Genomic DNA, 20,663 nt, shown 5'->3' with positions numbered 1-20,663 from the left:
CACACCTTAAACGAAAAAGACAAAGAACCCAATAAACAATGGGCACAAAACATGAATAGGCAATTTACAAAAGATGTGGCAAACAATCATAAGAAGCGGCTATTGAGTTCATTAGCTGTGAGAGAAATCCAGATTAGACCAATGACGGGATACCTTTTCACACTGACACATTTAGCAAGATTAAAAAAAAAAAGAAAGTAATAAATGTTGGAGAGGAAATGAAGAGACTAGAATGCGCACACATTTCAGGAGGGATTGCAGTCCTGAACAGCCACCACAGAACACAGTGTGGTGCTTGCTTAAACGATTGCAAAGAGAAATACTTTATGGTCCTCTCTACTTGGCATAAATCCTAAAGAAACAAAGAACAAAACGCAAACAGGCATGCGCCCACCTATGCTTATCACAGCAATTTCTATAATAGCAAAAAGATGGAAACAACCCAAGCCCCATCTGTGGAGGACTGGATAAATACACTCTGGTGTGCACACACAATGGAGTTTGAGGCAGCCTTGAAAACCAGGGACGAGTCTATAAAACACGTTATGGAAGAGACAAAGTTGGGGGATATTATGTCATAAAGGTAAATATTTCATGCATGACACCATGATTATAAACGGGGGATGGAGACAGTTTTCACACCAAAAGGAATGACTTTGAGGACCGTGATGGGCTCAGGAGTTGGGAGAGCAAGAGAGGAGAAATGGGGAGGGAAAGTGGGGGGTGGGAAGGAAGGTCAGAAAAAGGAAAGAATCCTCTACATACAGGAGTAGGGTGGTGGTGTGCTGTAAATAACGTGGAGGCAGACATATCTGACCTCCTCTGGCTCCCTATGGCCATGAGGCAGGATTCAGAGAAGCCTCCATGATCCGGCCGCCTTTACCTATGCTGACACCCACTGTCCCACCTTGACCTCTACATCTATGCTGGGTCCCATAATGCATTGCAGTGGCCAGGCAGAACTCACAGGCAATACTCACAATGAAGGGGGTTTATTAGGAAAGTTAGTAGGTACCAAAAGTCAAGATTCACAAACAGCAAGGATACAGTGATGAATCCCTTAGTTCTTAGTCTCTCAGCCACCTTGTCCCTTGGCCTTTGCCTTCATGGGCCAGGAAGTTGTCTGCTTGTCACTCTGTCCCACAGCTCCATAACTCACACAGATCATCCCCACCATGTCTCTCTGAGTCCACATCGCATAGACTGTGATGCATCTCGTCGTGGGCAGCCAAGACCACTTCAGACAGAGATGTTAAGTGAGGTCTTCCGAGGTCCTCTGGGTTTCCCTTTCTCTCCATTTCAGATAGTGCTCATCCATATTGCCCGTGAGCAGCCGTGGTGTCAGAGTGGTTACACATTGGACCACTAACTTCCAGGTCAGCAGTTTGAAATCACCATCTGCCCTGCAGGAGAAAGATGGCGTTTTCTATTCCCCTAACCAGTTACAGTCTTGGAAACCCAGAGGGGCAGTTCTACCCTGTTCTATGGGGTCATTATGAGTCAGCATCAACTCAATAGCAATGATTTAAAAAAAATTATTTACATGGCTGGTGGGTGGTGTGATAGATTTTTTTGTGTGTGCTGACACCACACCTGTGAGAAGATAGGCGTGGAATTTAGCCTGTTAATCAGGTTGAAGCCTGAGGACCTTCCTTGCAAGTACGACTGAGATAGATAGCTCTCTGGAGGCTGGCTTCTCTCTGCCTTCACTTTCCTGCTTGCTGTTCACCTGAGAGCTGCTGGTCCCCTGCCATCTTTCCACCGACCTTGGATCCAACTTGACTTTGCACGCACCTGAGATCTTCTCACATTCTGCAGCATTGTGTGTGGCTGCGTCAGTCTGTAGAGGGACTGATGGACTAGTGTAGGACATATGGGTTTGAGTTGGGCTGGGCTTGATGTTTTCTTGATATATAATTACTTCTTGGTATAACACTCTTTCTTACACATATGGGAATGCCACTGGATTTGTTTCTCTCGTCAACCCGACCTCACACAGGAGTACCGAGAATTGACCAATCCTCTCTATGAGTGTTTCACATGCCCCATTTGGAGACTCCTACCCAATCGCTTGGTGGGAGCCACAGAGACTGTGTAGAAGAGCCATGTTGGGAATTTTCACTCACCACCCAGTGGTGGAATTGGGATACTGTCTCCGTTCTGGTATTAGTGGCTGTGCAAATGCATATGGAATGTTTTCCTTTGTGTGACATTCCATCTGGGGGAAGTTCAAATTAAAATAATAATGTCCACACAGCCTTAAAACCCTCTAGATTCCTTACCCATCAGATCTAAACACTGGTATGGGGGGGTTACAAATGGAGGGAAAGTAAAATTGAAACTGACTGAAATTCCTTTGTGACACAAGAGCTAGTTTCACACACACACACACACACACACACACACACACACGAACCCTGGTGCTGCTGGGTAAGGGTTGGGCTGGTAAGCACTCGGTGAGTGGTTCAGTCTCACCGGATGCTCCAGGGCAAAAAGATGAGACTATTTGCTCACACACAGATTTCCAACTTGTCTGTACTCTGCGCACCGGGTTCCCGTGCAACTGAAGCTCTTTGGCAGGCGTTTGTAATAGCAATAGCACCCGTGGACGGCTGTCACAAACAGGAACTTATTGTGATGGTTTCGGAGGCTGAATTGAGGACACCAGGTATCTATCGGCTCACCATTGAGGATGAAGGTCTTCATCATCTTTCCCCATCTAGGGGCTGGAGCCGTCCCTTTGAGATCCCCATGTTTCTTGGTATCAATCTTCCCCTGGCTCTATGAGGTTCTCCGGCAGGGGCCCCGGGTCCAAAGGACATGCGACGTTCCTTGCTATGCTTTCTGGGTAGTAATTATGTTCTCTCGGTCCCGGCTCATTTCTTTCTCTTTTCATCGCTTGTAGTAATGAAAAATAGTGTTTCAGGCCACACTCCAGGGGCACTCCCCTAACATTGGATTAGGGTAGTGACTTCAGGTAAGACATTGCTTCCCACCTAATCCCAAATGACTGGCTGACCTTATAGGTTCTCACCAAGGGAAATGCTGGCGTGATGACACAGCAAAGCCATTGAGCATCATGACTCAGATAAGTTGACACGGATTTGGGGGGAAATATTCAATCTATGAAAATAATGAAAAACAAAACAATGGATATGTCATTCAGATGGCTTGCTTTGCTGTTTAGCGTGAGCATGACCGTCTCTTGCCACTTTCTATATCCTCACCGGAAGCAGTAATCTATCCCTGGGCTTTATGTGTCTGTTTCACTAATGCCAGTGATCAGTGTTCCCACGCTCCCCAGCCCCTTGGGTTTATGCAGTCCTTGACCATGAAGTTAAATTAGTTGTGATTTCAGTATCCCAGATGCTGGAGACTCAAATTTTACCCTAGCATTTCAACTGAGACTTGGGTGTTTACATTTTTTCATTCACCTATTGCTCTCGTTTTTCTGCTGAATTCTCTTTATTGCATCTAATCCCCCCACCCCCCGCAAGCGGTTTGCTTTTCTTTGATATATCAATTGTATATAGACAAAGCTCATTTTTCTTGATTTTCTCAGAACAATATATTGGTACAATTATGCTTATACTAGATCTTTATTGAAAATTCAAGGATATTACTTGGAGGTAGGGAATGGGTAGGTGGGAGAAGTTGTAATTCTTCATGGAAAACAAATTAAGTGAAAAATTCCTGCTTTTAAAATCTTCCCCATTATACTCACTACTTTTAACTTATCACTGTCTGTTTCTTTTCCTTGACTCTTGACTTCCAATCTCCTATTCATCTGTCTCTCTTCCTTTCTTTTGTTTAAACTTTCCACTACCAGCTGATCACCAGTCAGCCTACCTATTGATTTCTGCTCAGTGCATTTGACTGAAGACTAGGGTTCACAAATTCTCATAAAATCTGGGAAGTCCAACATACAAGTGGACTTATAGGAAAGTACTTGAAACCCCCAGCCACTCCACAGGAGAAAGATGGGACTTTCTACTCCCATAAAGAGCTACAGTCTCAGAAACTCACAGGGACAGTTCTACCTTTTTGTTACAGGGTTGCTATGAGTCAGAATTGACTTGATTGCAGTCAGTTTTGAGCGAGGGGTTTTCAAACCTAGGTTAATATAAAAATAAACTCAATATCCGTTGATGTCCTCATTTTCAAAATCTATGGAGTGCCAGCGCCCCTTTCCTTTCCCTAGGTGGGAAAATACATGGACTAAGAGTTGTCTACTAAACATCAGGAGGAGAAAACAAAAATCCTCTGTCAAAAAGATAAAAGACTTTTAATAAAGCGGACTGACACAGCCGTGGTACCCGTGTGCTCAGACATAACAGGGATTGTGAGCTGGTACAGGACTGGGCCGTGTTGACCTCAGTTTGACATACGGTTGCTGAGTCAGCACTCCCTTGACAATACTTTGCAACCACCCTCTTCACAGAAGCAGAATGTCACAGCTTTCCTTTGAACCACTAACCTTTTAGTTGGCAACCGCATGCTCAATCACTGCGCCGTCAAGTTCCTAGCTAACTCCTAAGATGGCAGCAAATGGAAGAAAGATGTGTAATATATTTGTTGTTGCTATTGGTTCTGACCCATAGCAACCGTATCCCCACAATTTTGCGTATGCTCCAGCCCATTGCTGCAGCCACAGTGTCAATCCATGTCCCTGAGCGCCTCTCTCTCACGGCCCCTCTACTATACCAAGCATGATGTCCTTCTCCAGGGACTGGTCTCTTGACAACTTGTCCAAAGTGTGTGAGATGATGTCTCCCCATCCTTGCCTCTAAGGAGCACTCTGGATATACTTCTTCCAAGACAGATCAGTTTGTCCTCGAAGCCGTCCATGGTACTTTCAATAATCTTCTCCAGCCCCGCAACTCAAATGCAGCCAGTCTTCTCGAGTCTTCCTTATTCAACATCCCACTTCCACATTCTACGGGGCAATAGAAAATACCATGGCTTGGGTCAGGGGCACCTTAGTCCTCAAACCTGTTCACTTTGGGTGACCCTGCTGGTATTTGAAATAACAGTGACATAGCTTCCAGCACCGGAGCAATACACAAGTCACCACCATACAACAAACTGACAGACAACTAGTGTTCAATGTAATTACTGTCATTCAAATGGGGGAATGGGCAAACTTTATGTAATAAGAAACCCATAGCTTTGGTACAAGCTTCTGGAAGGAGGCATACCTCTACAATGTGAGATGAATTTGATTTGTAAATGGTTATAATAATAAAAAACCCAAACCAGATCCACAAGAGAACGCTTTCATTTGAAATGAAGAAAATCTTCATCTCCTTTGGCCTTTCAGACCATTCTTGGCAGGGTTTGAGATTTCATCATCTGTTCATCTCAGGAGCGTAAATAGCGAAGGACAGATAACTCTGATTTACAGTCCCGTTAGAGATGGTGGGATGTGCAAAATTGAAGACGATGGGAGATTCCAGTCAGGCTGCGCATAGAAGGCTCCCTGCTGGTGCAGGTGGTGAAGCTAACAGAGAGACCAGCGTATTGAACCCGGCAGCCATTCTGCAGAACAAGACGAGGCAGTCCTTCTGTAACGAGGTCCAGCGTCAGACACCCTGGAGCAATCTGACTGGTACGTAGTCTCTGTGCGTGGCATCAATGGATACTCGGAGTAGCGAGAGAGGAATCTTTCCATGGAACCAGTGACGACTGTGCTCAATCACTCACAGAACGTGGGGGGTTCCGGCCCACCGCGAGGTGCCTTGGGAGACAGACCAGATGCTCCAGTTCTGAAACATTGGCCATTGAAAATTCCGCGGAGCACAGCTCTGCTCTGACACATACTGGGTCACCACGAGTCAGGACAGATTGGCAATTGGTATTAACAAAAAAGAGATAGAGAAAAAAGAGGAAGCAAATTTCCATAGGAGAGAAAGAGTGAAAATGGTGGCAGACTTAGGGTAACGGACGAAGAAATAGGAGTTTAAGGAGGGGTCAGCATTTGGCTGGTCTTGGGAACTGGACATTCGGTGGGGACATTCTGAAGAATGAGTGTGACACTCTGAGTTATCTTTAGATGTGATTGTAGGATTTCCATTCACGTCCCTCTCTACTTTGGGAATTATGATTTTATTATTGAAAATGTTGAAGAGCTGCTTGGAACTTGTCTGCGGTCAGTCTTCCAGGGCTATGGATCAAGGTACTTTTTAGCCCAAAGAATCATTTGACCCCCGGCCCATACCTGACCAGGCAACTCCCACGCTCCTCCTCGTGGCTGAGGGGGCCGTTTGCGGAGAACACCTGTCTGCGAACCGGAAGACTCAAGCTCCTTGCCCTCCTCACCTTTCCTTTCTTGGTAAATCTATTCCAAGGATATTTCCCAAGTTTCACCCTCCAGAAGTTGTTCTTGTAACAAAACGTTTACAGAGAAAACTTTGCAAGGGAACATCCTCCTGAAAGGGAGCCAGAAACCTCTGTTTAATCTCAAAAGCCTCACTGTACTGCTATGTAGATAAAACAAAACAAAACTCACTGTGGTTTTGAAAACCTTAAATGTGACTGGAGGGTAAGGTTCACCCTTGTGGGGTACATTTCCTAAGAGCAACTTCAGGGGAAGATCAAATCACAATGAGACAGGAAAATTAAAACGGAGACAAAGGAGACCAGGCAGTTTTTTTCTAAAAGGATGTCGGGCTGCTGCTTCTTTCATGAAATGTAAGCCGAGAAAAAGAGAGATGGTTGTGTGTGTGGCTGGTGGTTTCAGCACATCGCATTGGCACCCCCAGCCTCTGCTCATTCACTCAGAGAGCCCACAGATGCCGTGGTCCCCGCACTTGTGTGCCTCACTGCAGGAGCAACCTTAACACCGGCGGTGACTCCAAGGCCTCTGGAGCTGAGGGAGGGCACGGTCCTTCCCTTCGTGGCTCTTTGCACAGAGCATGCTGCTATTTGCACGTTTGCCTCCAGGTACCAGAGCAATAACCCGTCTCCTCTGGGGCCCGCCAGCATCTTTGCTCAGATATATATCATTGTGCTTGACACTTGGCGCTGGAATATCTGTCTTCCCAAGTTACCTGTCTCCCCAAACCTGCACTTCAGAGAGGAAGAGCTTCTGCTTCATTTGTCAAACATCCCCGGAGCCTAGTACAGTGCTTGGCGGGAGGCCAGGGCTCAGTAAATATTTTCTGAAGGAATCAGCAAAGGACCAAATGAACGCATCAGAGAATGAGCACATTTGAACCCGGTTACACACGAGTTTGGGGATTGAAAAAATAACTCCTGCTCCTCCCTGACCTCCCTCAAAAGTCCGAATCAACACGGAAAATCGGAAAAACAGGACTTGGCTCTCTAACAATTTTGCTGTTTAGGTTTTTTTGTTTACATCCCTAAAATCAGTTCATCCATTTTGTTCTGTAGGAATTTTGCTTGATTTCAGAGGCCCAGCGAGGTATCTTGTTGTTGTCGGTAGGTGCCATTGAGCTGGCTCTGACCCATAGCGACCCTATGCACAACACAACACAACCCTGCCGGGTCCTGTGCCATCAACACCATTGTTCCTAGGCCTGAGCCCATAGATGCAGTCACTGTGTCAATCCATCTCAATGAGGTCATGTGCTCTTTCCCCTGCCATTCCACTTTACCAAACATGAGGTCGCTCTCCAGGGATTGGTCTCTGACAACGTGCCCAAAGCATGTGAGCCGGACTCTTGCCATCCTTCCTGCTAAGGAAGCACTGTAGCTGTTCCTTCTTCCGACACCGAGCAGGTTGTCCTGTTAGCAGTCTGTGGTATGTTTAATTTTCTTCTTGAGCACCACAACTCAACTGCATTCATTTTTCTCGGGTCTTCCTCATTCAATGGCAAACATTCACATGTGTATGAGGCAATGGAAATTACCATGGCTTGGGTCAGGTGCAACTTAGTTCTCAAAGTAACATCCTGTCTTTCAATACTTAAAAAGGTCATGTGCAGCAGATTTACCTAGTGCAATATGTATTTTTGTCTCTTGACTGCTACTTCCATGAATATTGATGGTGCATGCAAGGGAGACAAAATTCTTGACCATTTCAACCATTTCTCCATCTATCACGATGGTCCCTATTGTCCAGTAGTGAGGATTTTGGTCTTTTTCACATAGAGTTGTAATCCACTGAAGGCTATAATCCTTGATCTTCATCAGCAAGTGCTTCAAGTCTTCTGCAATTTCAGGAAGCAAGGTGGTATCCTCTGCATATCTTAGGTTGTTAATAAGCCTTCCTCCAATCCTGACGCCACACTGTCTTTCAAATAAGTCAGCTTCTCTGATTATTTGGTCAGTGTACCGATTGAACAAGAATGGCGAGAGATACAACCCTGATGCAGGCCTTTATTGTTTTTCAACCATGCCGTGGGCTTTTGTTCTTTTTGTACAACCGCCTCTCGATCCATGTAAACGATCCTTCAGAACTCAGAGAAATGTTATGTGATTCTCACTCTTCTTAAACTATCCACAGTGTACTAGAGTCCACAGAGTTGAATGTCTTTGCAGAGTCCGTGAAGCACAAGGAGACATCTTTCTGGTATTCTCTGCTTTGAGCCAAGATCCACTTGACACCAGCAATGAGATCATCTTCTGAATCCAGCCTGAACTTCTGACAGTTCCCTGTCAATGAACTTATGCAACTATTGTTGGGAAATTTTATGCAAAATTTTACTTCCATGTGATGTCAGCGATACTGTTCTATAGTTTGAGCATTCTCCTGGCTCACCTTATTTTGGGATGGGCATAGATATGGGTCTCTTCCAGTCATCTGGCCGAGTATCTGTCTTCCAAATTTTGTGGCAAAAAATGAGTATTTCCAGTGCTTCCTCCACTTGGTGAAATATTGCAGTTCCTGAGTCTCGTTTTTAGATGATGCTTTCAGTGCAATTTGAGCTCCTTTCTTTAGCACCATTGGCTCTTGTTCATATGCTCCCTCCTGAAATGGCGGGCTGTTGACTAGTTCGTTTGGGGCAGTTACTGTGTATTTGCATTCTCTTGATGCTTCCTGCCCCAGTCAATATTCTTCCATTCGCGTTACCTACTGCACTGTTAAGAGCACATTTCAGAGTCTCTCCTGACGTCTGCTTTGATCCTTGCTTTCCTCTTTTTAAAGGTATTGTGAGGGATGACAGGGAGTTTGGTTTTGGCCTTTTGAAAAAAAAAAGATATTTTGCTTTCTTAATGAATGAGAGTTTTGATGCTCTCTCACAGCTCATCAAGTCTCCTGTCATTAGTGTTCAAGGTGTCACATCTGTTTCTGAGATGTTCTTGAAATTCAGGTGGGATAGCCTGATGGTCGTATTTTGGCTCTCATGGACTTGTGTCAGTTTTCTTCAGCTTTATCCTGAATTTATATATGAGCAATTGGTGGTCTGTTCCACAGTCGGCCCCTGATCTGGTTTAAGCTGCTGATATTGAGCGTCTCCATTTTGTCTTCCAACAGATGTTGTCAATTTAGTTTTTGTGTATTCTCTCTGGGGAATTCCGTGTGTATAGTTGCCTATTGTGTTGTTGAAAATGGTACCATATATATTTGAGTATAAGCCAACTCGAATATCCACCGAGGCACCTAATTTTACCAGAAAAACTGCATTAAAAATGTGCTGAAAAACTCGGCGTATACTCAAGTATACACGGTATTCGTGATGATCATGTTGTTGGTTTTGCAAAATTCTATCCTGCAATTTGCAGCTTCATTTCTATCACCAAGTTCATATTTTCCAACTATTTTCCCTTCTTCTTTGTTTCCAACTTTTGTATTCCAATTGGTAATAATTATTGATGCAGATTGATTGCATGTTGGGTCAATTCCAACTGAAATTGCTGGTAGATTTCATCCACCTCGTCTTCATCACTAGATTTTGTGGCTGCTGTATAAATATGAAAAAAATAGTTGTATTGATTGGATTTCCTTGAATATGCGTAGATATAATCCTATTAAAGTCAGCATTATACTTCATGATGGATGTAGCAAGATCCTTTCTGACCATGAATGCCATACCATTCCCCTTGATTGCTTTATGCCCGAGAAACTCTGGTACAGCTTGACTCTCTCATACAGGATTGCTGAGAGTCATGATCATGGAGTCAGAATTTCATGGCACACAACAGTATCACACTGCTCCATAGCTATCTGCTTCAGGGGATGCCGGTCCCAGATCAAGTTGGAGAACCTGTTTAGTCTAAACCAACTATGTCAATCTTTGGTTTAGAGCGATGGATGCAGATGAAGGCAAGCCCCCAACTGCTATGGCCACTGAGAGGATTGAATTCTTTTTCTGATTTGTACACACACACACACACACACACACACACATACATATACAACTATATATGTGATTTTTATTCTACTCTAAATTATTTATTATCTCATGCCAAACTCACAGAAAACTAATATCATTAGGTTATTTTTCACAAACAGTTATTAAGCCAAGTTACTGTTTTTTTTGTTTTGTATTTAGTACTTGTGCTTAAAAAAAAAACCTACATTCATGTGCGATAATCTTTCTCTAACTTTAAAACACACTAAAATGTAGTGAAATCTACTTCTGCACACCTGTTTTTTAATGGTTGGAATTTGGGTTCCAGCAAAACAGAACTGCAGTGGATTGTGAGTCACTTCTGCTGGGGAGAATTAGAAAGAGAGGAAATTGGGAGCTGGGGAGAGAAATGGGAGGTGAAGCAGATGGCAGAGGAAGGGGAGAGCTTTGTGCAGTGAACCCTTGGGGCTGACAAAGGAAGGTGAAGCAAAGCAAACTCAGAAGGATATTCAGGTGGCATCTGTGAGGCGGAGCTGAGGCGTTGGAAGCTGCATTGAGAGAGTGGGTTTGACAGGTTTGTGACACAGCAGCGTGGTAGGAAGCTTCTCCTGAGTCATGTAATCATGAAGGCATTGATCATTTGAATGGGGAGCCAGACAAAGAGAAAATAGACACCATTTACAAGAACTTCACTGAAATGTTAAGAGATCTTCAAGTCTCAAGAAAGAATATTATTTATTATTGATTTCAGAAAATTAAAAGTCTGTGTTCTTGGATCTGAGTAAATTCAAATAATTCAATCTCTTTTGAAGGCCTTATATATGTTCACTTCTGATTTCAGGCCCTCGAACTATAGGTTTGATATGATTTTTATATAGTAGTCTTAATTCCTTAACCTCAACATCCCTAGCTATGAGGATTTTTCAGAACTCTCCTCCCAGGCTTCAGAAGCGATGGCAATATTTACATTACACACTAAATTTCATCTTGTTAAAGGCCGCAGAAGATACAGATTTGATCGCTTAAAAATAAAAATATCTTCATAGGAAAAAATGCATCAAAAATTTAAGAGGGCATGGACTGCTGGTGGTCATTTGTTCTGACGTCATGATCTACTTCCATGCTGTAGTCGCAAATATGGTCGCAGCAGTACCTACACAGACAGAGAGCTGCCACAAGTATTCCGACTGGATAAGAAAACATTATTGGAGACCTGCATCACTGATTTCATCTTGCTCAATTCTGCACCGTGATCTGTTTGCTCTTTGGGTCTGGCGGAGGAAGAGATATAAATGCTCTTTATGATTGATGCAGGTGAAAGTTGGACACTGAAATGGAATGGAAGGCCATGGGAGAACCACTACACTTGAACGATGGTGCTGGTGAGGATGACTGAGAGGACCAGGGGCTCTCAGCAGAACAAACAAATCTGTCTCAGAAGATGTAAAACCAGACTGCTTCTTAGAAGTGAGGATGTCGGGACTGCTCCACATACTTTGGACATGTTATCAGGAGAGAAGAGCCTTGGGAAAAAGACACCGTGCTTGCTAAGGGCAACGAACTAGAGGAAGACCTTTATTGATGAAGTGGTGGCCATGATGGGCTTCAACATAACGATTGTGAGGATGGTCTGGACCAGGCAGGCACGACACCACCAGTCTCAGCGGAAGCTTGTCTCTTGCTCACGCTAAACATCTGAGTAGAGCGTCTAGACCAAGATGGACAGCAATGAAGTCCGGTGATCTGATATCAGTGAGTGAAAGCCATCCGCTCCCAATGGTCTAACTCGACACCAATCCTTGCTGCAGAAATAGAACTTCCAGGTTCGCAAGCTTGTTTTCAACCAGAGGATTGTCCTCTGATTCCTCTGTTCCCACCTCCACTATCCCTTGTTCCCTATGGGGATGTCAGGATTTCACTCCATTGTGCACTATGTCAGTAGACCAATTTCAGCCCAGCTAACCCCAGTCCACCGACAAGGGTTCCTAACTATGATATTTTCCTGGCCATATTCCTTTTTCTTTCTTTCTTTTAATTAAGACATCTTAAGAAGATTAACTGCCTCTTCTGCCAGCATGGTACTTGGCAGTTCATAAGCCCAACTAACAGGATGAGGCAGAAAGGTCAAAGGAGAGAGAGTTGTTTTTAAGAGGTCAATGTGGCACCCATTAGCATGCATCCCTCATACCCGGTCCCACTGTTGTCTTGCAAATGGCACCAATGCTGTATTTACACTTAGAAGGAGAATGCTGCTTCAGCACATTGTTAATTAGGACACTACCCCAGGCCAGTGCAGATTAATCTCCTCAAATATGCTTACTGTATGGAGCAATCATGATTAATTAGCACATAAGATTGGTCCAAAATGAGAGGATTTGTGGGGAATCTTGCTTTGTTTGTCTCCTGTTGGCTAAGCAGCAGGAAACTTCCAGCTGAGGCAGCCTTTCGCCCAGTGTCTACTAGCTCATCCTAATAGGTACCATGGTGTTGGGTGAACGAGAGATGATAGATAGACAGCCTGTAATACCCTTTCAATTACCCTTGTAAAGCTGCTACTTAGAGACCTCAAGGGTATTGGATCAAGGCTCTGGCAGGCTAATGGGCACGATGCCTATGGAGCGAGCTTGGCACCCCAGAGTGGAGAAAGTTAAATTCAATTTCCTCTAATATCTGACCGCCCTATGGTTGTGCTGACATTTCTCACTTAATGTTTAGAGTGCTTACCAAAAGGTGACCTGTTCTACATGTCCTAAGGATGAGTGGAATGGTGGTTAATATTAGACCGCTTTATTTTAAAAGGATTTCTGCAGGCCTGCTCCTGGTCATTTTGGGCAACTAGCCGTTTGGAACAATGTGAACTGAGCCTGTCCTGGTCCAACTTTGTGGGTGCTGAGTCCCTGTGTCCTCTGGTCATCCATTCATCCCAGAGGCTCTGGGAAATTTGTGAACAAGACATAGGTCCAGTCACTGGTGGCTGCAAGGGTGATTTTGGCAGGAGTAGGGGGCAGGAAGGAGTGAGCTTTTATGGGCCAATGATGAAAGTCTCCTAAAGTCATCCAAACTCAACATTACCAGCTGTTTTCCAGCCAATTTGAGCTTGCTCAGAATGACCCCATATGTGTCAGAGCAGAACTGTAATCCATAGGCTTTCATGGCTGCGGTCTGTTGGAAGCAGATTGCCAGGCCTTTCTTCCTAGGGGCCTCTGAGTCGGTCCCAGCTGCCCACCTTTTGATTAGCAGCACTCGGTTTACTTGTTGACACAACCAAGGGAGGCCAAAGGAAAGAGTAGAAATAAAAATAGGAAGTTTGCAATTTCAAATCATGCCAAATAACTATTCCTAACTCAAATAAAACCAGTAGGCTTGTTGCACAAATGGAACCTCAAGATAAGTCCCCAGCCTCTTTTTCAAACCAGGTGATCACCCTTTAATTTCCCCCCAAACCCCAAACTCAATTGATCCTGACCCAGTGGGTTTCATTAACTCTAAATCTTCATAAGAACGGACAGTCTCAGCTTTCTCCCGTGGAATGACTGCTGGGTTTGAACCACCAATTTGAGGTTAGCAGACCAATGCTTATCCAACAGCGCCATTCCAAAAACCCCAAACTCAACTTATTGCCATCAAGCCAATTCTGATGGACAGTGGTCTATTAGACAGAAGAGACCAGCCCCTTCAGCTTTCTGACACTTCAAATCGTGGTAGGAATGGATGGCCTCATCTTTCTCTCATGGAGCAGCTGCTGGATTTCATCTGCTGATCTTGAAATTAGTAACTCCATGTGTAACCCACTATGCCACCAGGTCTCTGACAATACCACTAGTAAGTGGAAGCCCCTTCAGGGCTTCCCCCAGGCCCTGTCACATAGGGGGAGTGGCAGGTTGGTGGGGGAAGCAGGTGCACCCCAGAATCAGTTCAGTGAAATGCACAACGGGAAAGGACTCTAATTGAGGTAGAAGCTGAATGCTGTAGGAGAAGAGATGAGTAAAGACTTCTGATTTTGTAATGGATAATCTGCAAGAGTGGGTGTAAGGATTGATCCAAAGGCATAGTTTGCTTCTGGAACAAACAACAAAAAGGAGACGGAGAATAGAGAATATTTGCTGACTCGATAGGAGAGAAATACAGAAACACGCAGAAATTAGCTATAACTGAACTTTAAGGAACCCGAGCTACATTCCGTCGTCCAGCACCAAGGCAGGCCTTACTTGTCTGGGTAGTTAAACCAGGGGTGAACACTTAAGCCTCAGGTGGAAGCAGTGGACTCATTAGTTGGGAACTAAAGCCTGAGAACTAGGCTGTCTAGGCTTGGTCTGTAGCTCAGGCTTGTGCCAGCAAGCTAATAAACTCTCTCCATCCTTCTGTCAGAAAAGGGCTTCCCTGGGGTGAAAATGGGGGATGATGTCCCTGGGAGGTCACAGGGCTTCTCTTTGGGCAGGGTGTAAATCAATACTGATGCTGGCAACACACTCCTGTAATTCTACCTGCTTGTAGCAGGATCTGAAATATTATCCCCAGAGCCCCAACACTGCTCCCGGTGGAGCATGGTGTGTGTACCTGGAGACACACACACACACGCAAGCTTTAGCTTTCCTCTGGCTTTCAGAGCTCTTATGTGCTTCTTACCCATCATGCTCTATCTTGAAGGTGTTTGCGCTCTCCTCATGCTCTTACTGGACTGTGAACACCACAGGAGCGAGAAAAACAAGTCCTTGCTTGGATTTATCATGCTTACAGCGCCGTGTCCGTACCTGTCTTAGGTACCTAATGCTGCTGTAACATAAACACCACAAGTGCATGACTTCAGAGAATAGACGTTAATTTGCTCACAGTTCCGGAAACCAAAAATCCAAGTCAGGGACTTGGTCATGATGCTTCCTTTCTTGTCAGCAGCACCCCATGCTTTCCTGGTGCCTTGGCATTTTGTGATGTGTAGATGATGCTCACCGGCATGCTTCTTCCCATGTGTGTGCTTTCCTCTGTGGCTGGTCTTTTTTTAACTCCGAAGTGATTAGGTGAGCATCCATCTTATACTAGCATGGAGTTATTAACAAAAGAAAAGGAACCTTACTTACAAACCGGATCATATTTATAGGGACAGGGCTTAGCATGTCAACATGCAATTTGGGGGACCATAATTCAATCCTGTACATTGTAGCTGTACACTGAATAGGTACACAGAGTGTGTTAGTCTGGGTTGACTAGAGAAACAAATTAATAGACACTCATATGTATATGAAAAGAGCTTTATGTAAAAGAGTAATGGTATATTATAAAAACATCCCAGCCCAGTCCAGATGAAGTCCAATATTAGCCCCTATGGATACCAGTCTGATATCAGTCTGTACATTCCTCTTCACGCAACACATGCAATGATGCTGAGTGCAGGAAGATCACAGGCAAGTGTGTGAAAATCTTGTGGATCCAGTGGCAGTGGAAGCATCTCATGCTGCCAGGGTCTCCACGTGGCTGGCTCCTCCAGCTCCAGGGCTCAGGCTCCATCGGAGTAGCTCTGTGTGTCTTGTCAGCAGGAAGATGACGCAGAGAGTGTGTGTTCCACCTCCAGGGAGGAGGAAGGAGTTCGCAGAATCCTCAGGAGAAGGCCATGCTACACAGAGGCCTCATTGGCTATGATCGGATTGACAGGCTACATTCCACCCCTTTGCAAGTTTGCAGGCGATTATGTAACTGCCACCCAGAGTATAATAAGCATGCACTGACTAGATCCACAGAGTTAAAAATGTCTACTCAGCCTCGTCCCTGTTTAAGAATTAAGGCAATAATGACAAGGATAGATGGATGTAGATATAGAGAGCTATGGAAGAATATAGGTGCCTTAAACAACATATATGTTTCTGGGTTATTAATGTAAATTCCTTTAAGATCTAATGAAGGCCTTATAGATTCTTCCATGCTTGGTTATATTAAGTCTGTGTTCATTTATAAATTCTAGATGCTATATGAGATGGAAACAGCATCACTCTGGTCAATTTTTGAAAACTTATTAAAATCTTTTGGATCATTTAAGTGTTAATGATCCAAAAATGTCATTTGAAGACTAAGATGGACCTGACCTAAGCCATGGTGTTTTCAATCCACTTACATACATGCGAAACCTGAACAAGCAGTAAGGATGATTGAGGAAGAATTGATAACTTTGGATTATATTGTTGCCAAGAATATCCAATATTCTGTGGACTCCCCAGTGTTGTTGCTGTTGTTAGGTGTCTTTATAGTAGATAAAGAGCAAGAGTTTGGGATTTTAATTCATTCTGGAATTAAAAGTCTATTAGGATTATACATTTGTTAAAACCTATTGGACCTATACTTACCTGGCAGGGAGACACCATGATCATGAAGGTGGTTTTCCAAGGACGAGGCTCATCCATTGCACTCCCGATGTGCTGACCCCTGCGGTTTCCCCAAATGTGGGAAAGTCGACTACATGAAATTTAAAAACAGCAAAAAACCTCTTGGACCTATGTGAACTCTGAAGCACCATGAAAGTTCTAATGGTGATAGAAATGAAGCTAGAGATTGCATGATAGAATGTTGCTAGGACAATGACTTCACTGTAAGTATCTTTTCCCAACAAGATAAAGGGTGACTACCCATAGAGACATCATGCGGCAGGACACACAGGAATCACCCTGACTCTATCTATGGGAAGAGATGTCGGAGAAGCTCAACACCATCAGTCAAAACAAGGCCAGGGGCTGACTGTGGCGCTGATCCTCAGTTGCTCATGTGCAACTACAGTGTGAATTGGAACGAAAGTGAAATAGGACTTTAGTACACCCCCCCCCCTGAATTTACAGAGCATCTCAAGTATAGATTTGAAGCATGGAACCCTAATACCTGGAGACCAGAAAAGTAATGGGATGACATCAAGACCATCATCCTTGCAGAAAGCAAACGGCCATTAAGAAGACAAGAGAGAAAGAAAATACCGACGTGTACGTCAGAGTAAACTATGAAACTTGCTCTTGAACAGAGAGTAACTAAAGCAAAAGGGAGACATGATGACGTGAAAGAACTGGACAGAAAATTTCCAGAGGCAGCCGGAGATGACAAAGTAAAAGATTGTAATGAAATATGCAAAGACCTGGAGTTAGCAAACCAAAGGGGAAGAACACACACAGTATATCAAGGTCAAATAATTGAACAAAATTTTTCAGGCCTCAAGTTACAATACTGAAATATTTTATGGGAGAAATATTGAACAAGGCAGGATGTATCAAAAGAAGGTGATAGGATACAGACAATCACTGGACAAAAAAGAATTGATTCCCATTTATCTATTTCAAGAGTTAGCATATGGTCAACAGCCGGCGGCATTGAAGGAGAAGTCCAAGCCACACTGAAGGCATTAACAAGAAAGAAGGCTTCAGGCTTATATCAAACACAGATGGAGATGCTTTAAAAAACTGCTGCAGTACTGGAAGCCCTCACTGAACCATGCTGAAATATTTGGAAGGCAGCTACCGGGCCAAATGACTGGAAGTGATTAATATTTATACCCATTTCAAAGAATGGTGACCCAACATGATGTGGAAATTATGGATATATATATATATATCTGAGAAATCCCCTCATATGCTAGCTTCTCTCTCTTTTTTTGTAACTATATCATTAGTATCACATGCAAATAAAGTTTAGTTGAAGATAACTCAAAAGTTCATGGCAGCGTACACAGAGCTCTGAACACAGAGCTGCCAGAAAGTCCAGTGGGATTCAGAAGAGGCCTTGGAACAAGCGCTATCATTGCTGGTACTGCTGGACCAGATCTTGGCTGAAAGCAAAGGAGGCCACAAAGATGTTTACTTGTGTATCAGTGAGTGTGCAAACACATTCAACTATGTGGATAACATCTAACTATGGGTATATCATAAAGAACAGGCATCCCAGGACCTTTTATTGTGCTCATGAGAAATCTTTACCTAGGCAAAAATGTAATCTTGGAGAGAAAAAAAGGGTATACATGGAGTGGTTTAAAATCAGGAAGGGTGTGCACCAGGATTATACCCTTTCACTATAGTTATTCAGTCTCTATGCTGAACAAATAATCCCCAAAGCTAGGCCACATGACGAAGAATGAAGCATTGGGATTAAGAGAAGACTCACTGACATCTGGTGCTACGCAGGTGACGTACACTTGGTTCCAGACAATGAAGAGGCTTTGAAGCACTTACTGCTGAAGATTAAAGACTGCAGCCTTCAGTATAGATTACAACTCAACATAAAGGAAAGAAAAACCCTCATCACCTGACCAATAGGCAACACCATGAAAAAGGTTAAAAAATATTTAAGTTGTCAAGAACTTAATTTAACTTGCATCCACAATCAATAATCCATGGAAGCAGCAATAAAGAAATTAAATGACATCTTGAATTAGGTAAATCTGCTGCAGGAGATCTCATTATAGTTTACAAAACAAAAGTGTCACTCTGGGGGTTAAGGGCCATTGGATCCAAACTATGATGTTTTCATTGCCTCCTATGCCTGTGGAAATGGGACAGTGAATGAGGAAGACAAGCGAAGAATTGATACAGTTGACTTACAGTGTTGGTGAAGAATATTGAGTACCACGGCCTACTGAAAGAACACACAAATCTGTCTTGGAGTAAGTACAAGCAGAATACTCCTTAGAAGTGAAGATGGTTGGAGTCCATAGATTTCAGACATGGTTTCAGGAGAGACCAGTCTTCAGAAAAGGAGTGAGAGAGAGGAGGATCCTCTATGAAATGGATTGGATGCTGCCACAGTGGGCTGAACCATAAAAAAGGGCTATGAAGAAGATGCAGGGCTACGTAGGGTTTCGTTGTTTTACAGCTTCACTCTGAGTTGGAATCACATCAATGACGATAACAGTCATGAGGGGAGCAAACATAGAGGGCCATATCTGACTTCCTTTGGCTTCCCCACAGCCACAAGAGTCCCTGGTCCATCTTTATCTACCTATTCTGACAACTACCATTCCTCCCAAGCCATGTTACATCTGTGTTAGGTTTGCCAACTCATCCCAATGGCTACCCAGAAGTCACAAGACAATATTCAATTGAAGGGGGTTTATTGTTGAGAGGCACACTGGCGGTTGCACACTGGGCTGTCATCCACCAGATCAGCAGTTCAAACACTGTCGGTTCCTTGGGAGAAAGACGGGGCTTTCTACTCCAGTTAACAGTTATAGTCTCAGAAACTCACAGGGGCATTTCCACCCTATCCTACAGGGTCACCATGAATAAACATCGACTCCACGGCAGTGCGTTGGTTTTGTCGATGTTAGGTGCCCTTGAGGCAGTCTGACTCAAAGTCACACTGTGCACAGTAGAGTGAAATATTGCCCAGTCAAGCACCTTCACCACGATTCTTATGTCTGAGCTCATCGTCACAGCCACTGTGTCAGTCCATCTTGCCAAGGCTTTCCTCTTTGTCACTGTCTACCTTACCAAGCATGAGGTCCTTCTCCAGGGACTGACCACTCCTGACCACATGTCCAAGGTATGTATCATGAATCTCTCCATCTTTAAATGTAAGGCACATTCTGGTTGCATTTCTTCCAAGACAGATTATTTTTGTACTTTAGGTAGTCCATAGCACTGTCCCGATTCTTTGTGAATACCATACTTCCTACTTTGATTCTTCTTCAGTCTTCCTTATTCCATTGTCAATTTTCACACCCCTGTGAGGCAATTGAAAACACCATGTCTTAGGTCAGGCCCACCTGAGTCCTCAAAGTAACAACACTGTTTTTCCAGACTCTAAGAGGTCTTGTGTAGGACTTTTACCTAAGGCAAGATGTCATTTATCTCTTGACTCTTGCTTCCATGAGCACTGACTGTGGACCCCAGTCAGGAAAAATCCTTGACAATTTCCATCTTTTCTCTACTTTTCAGGATGCTACCTATTGGTTCAGTTGTGAGGGTCTGGGTTTTCTTTACATTAAGATGTAGTCCAAAGTGAAGGCTGCAACCCTTGATCTTCATCAGCAAGTGCTTCAAGTCCTTCTTACTCTCAGCAAGCAAGGTTGTGTCTGTGTATTACAGGTTTTGAAGAAGCCACACTTTTCTTCACTCTTCACATTCTTCAATCACCTTCAGGCTGAGGGTGAGAGAATACACCCCTGATACCCACCCTTCCTCATTTTAAACCATGCGGTACTCTCTTATTCTGTTTGCACATTTGCCTTTTGATCCATGACCAAGTTCCTCAAGAGCACAATGAAGTGTTCTAGAATTCTTGATCTTTTCAAGGTATGAAAATCCAATCCCTTGGCATACTGAATAAAACACAAGTAAACATCTTTAGGGTATTCTGTACTTTCAGCCAAGATCCATCTGACGCTAGCAGTGCTATTCCTTGTTCCAAGTCTTCTGAATCTGGCTTGGACCTCTGGCAGCTCCCTGT

General features: G+C 43.9%; 1 non-coding gene and 1 pseudogene across 1 annotated transcript; both read left to right on the top strand.

Annotated features, from left to right (window-relative positions):
• Window positions 1-2,264: 2,264 nt before the first annotated feature.
• LOC142444184 (small nucleolar RNA SNORA61) lies at window positions 2,265-2,386 on the top strand. Its single transcript, XR_012783841.1, has one exon. It is a non-coding gene; the product is annotated as a small nucleolar RNA SNORA61 (small nucleolar RNA).
• Window positions 2,387-16,580: 14,194 nt separating this feature from the next.
• Window positions 16,581-16,716, top strand: LOC142443858 (U1 spliceosomal RNA; annotated as a pseudogene).
• Window positions 16,717-20,663: the final 3,947 nt, after the last annotated feature.

This window comes from Tenrec ecaudatus, chromosome 3 (assembly GCF_050624435.1).
Source record: "Tenrec ecaudatus isolate mTenEca1 chromosome 3, mTenEca1.hap1, whole genome shotgun sequence".
Taxonomy (NCBI): Eukaryota; Metazoa; Chordata; class Mammalia; order Afrosoricida; family Tenrecidae; genus Tenrec; species Tenrec ecaudatus.
This window is presented reverse-complemented; position numbering and strand designations above follow the sequence as displayed.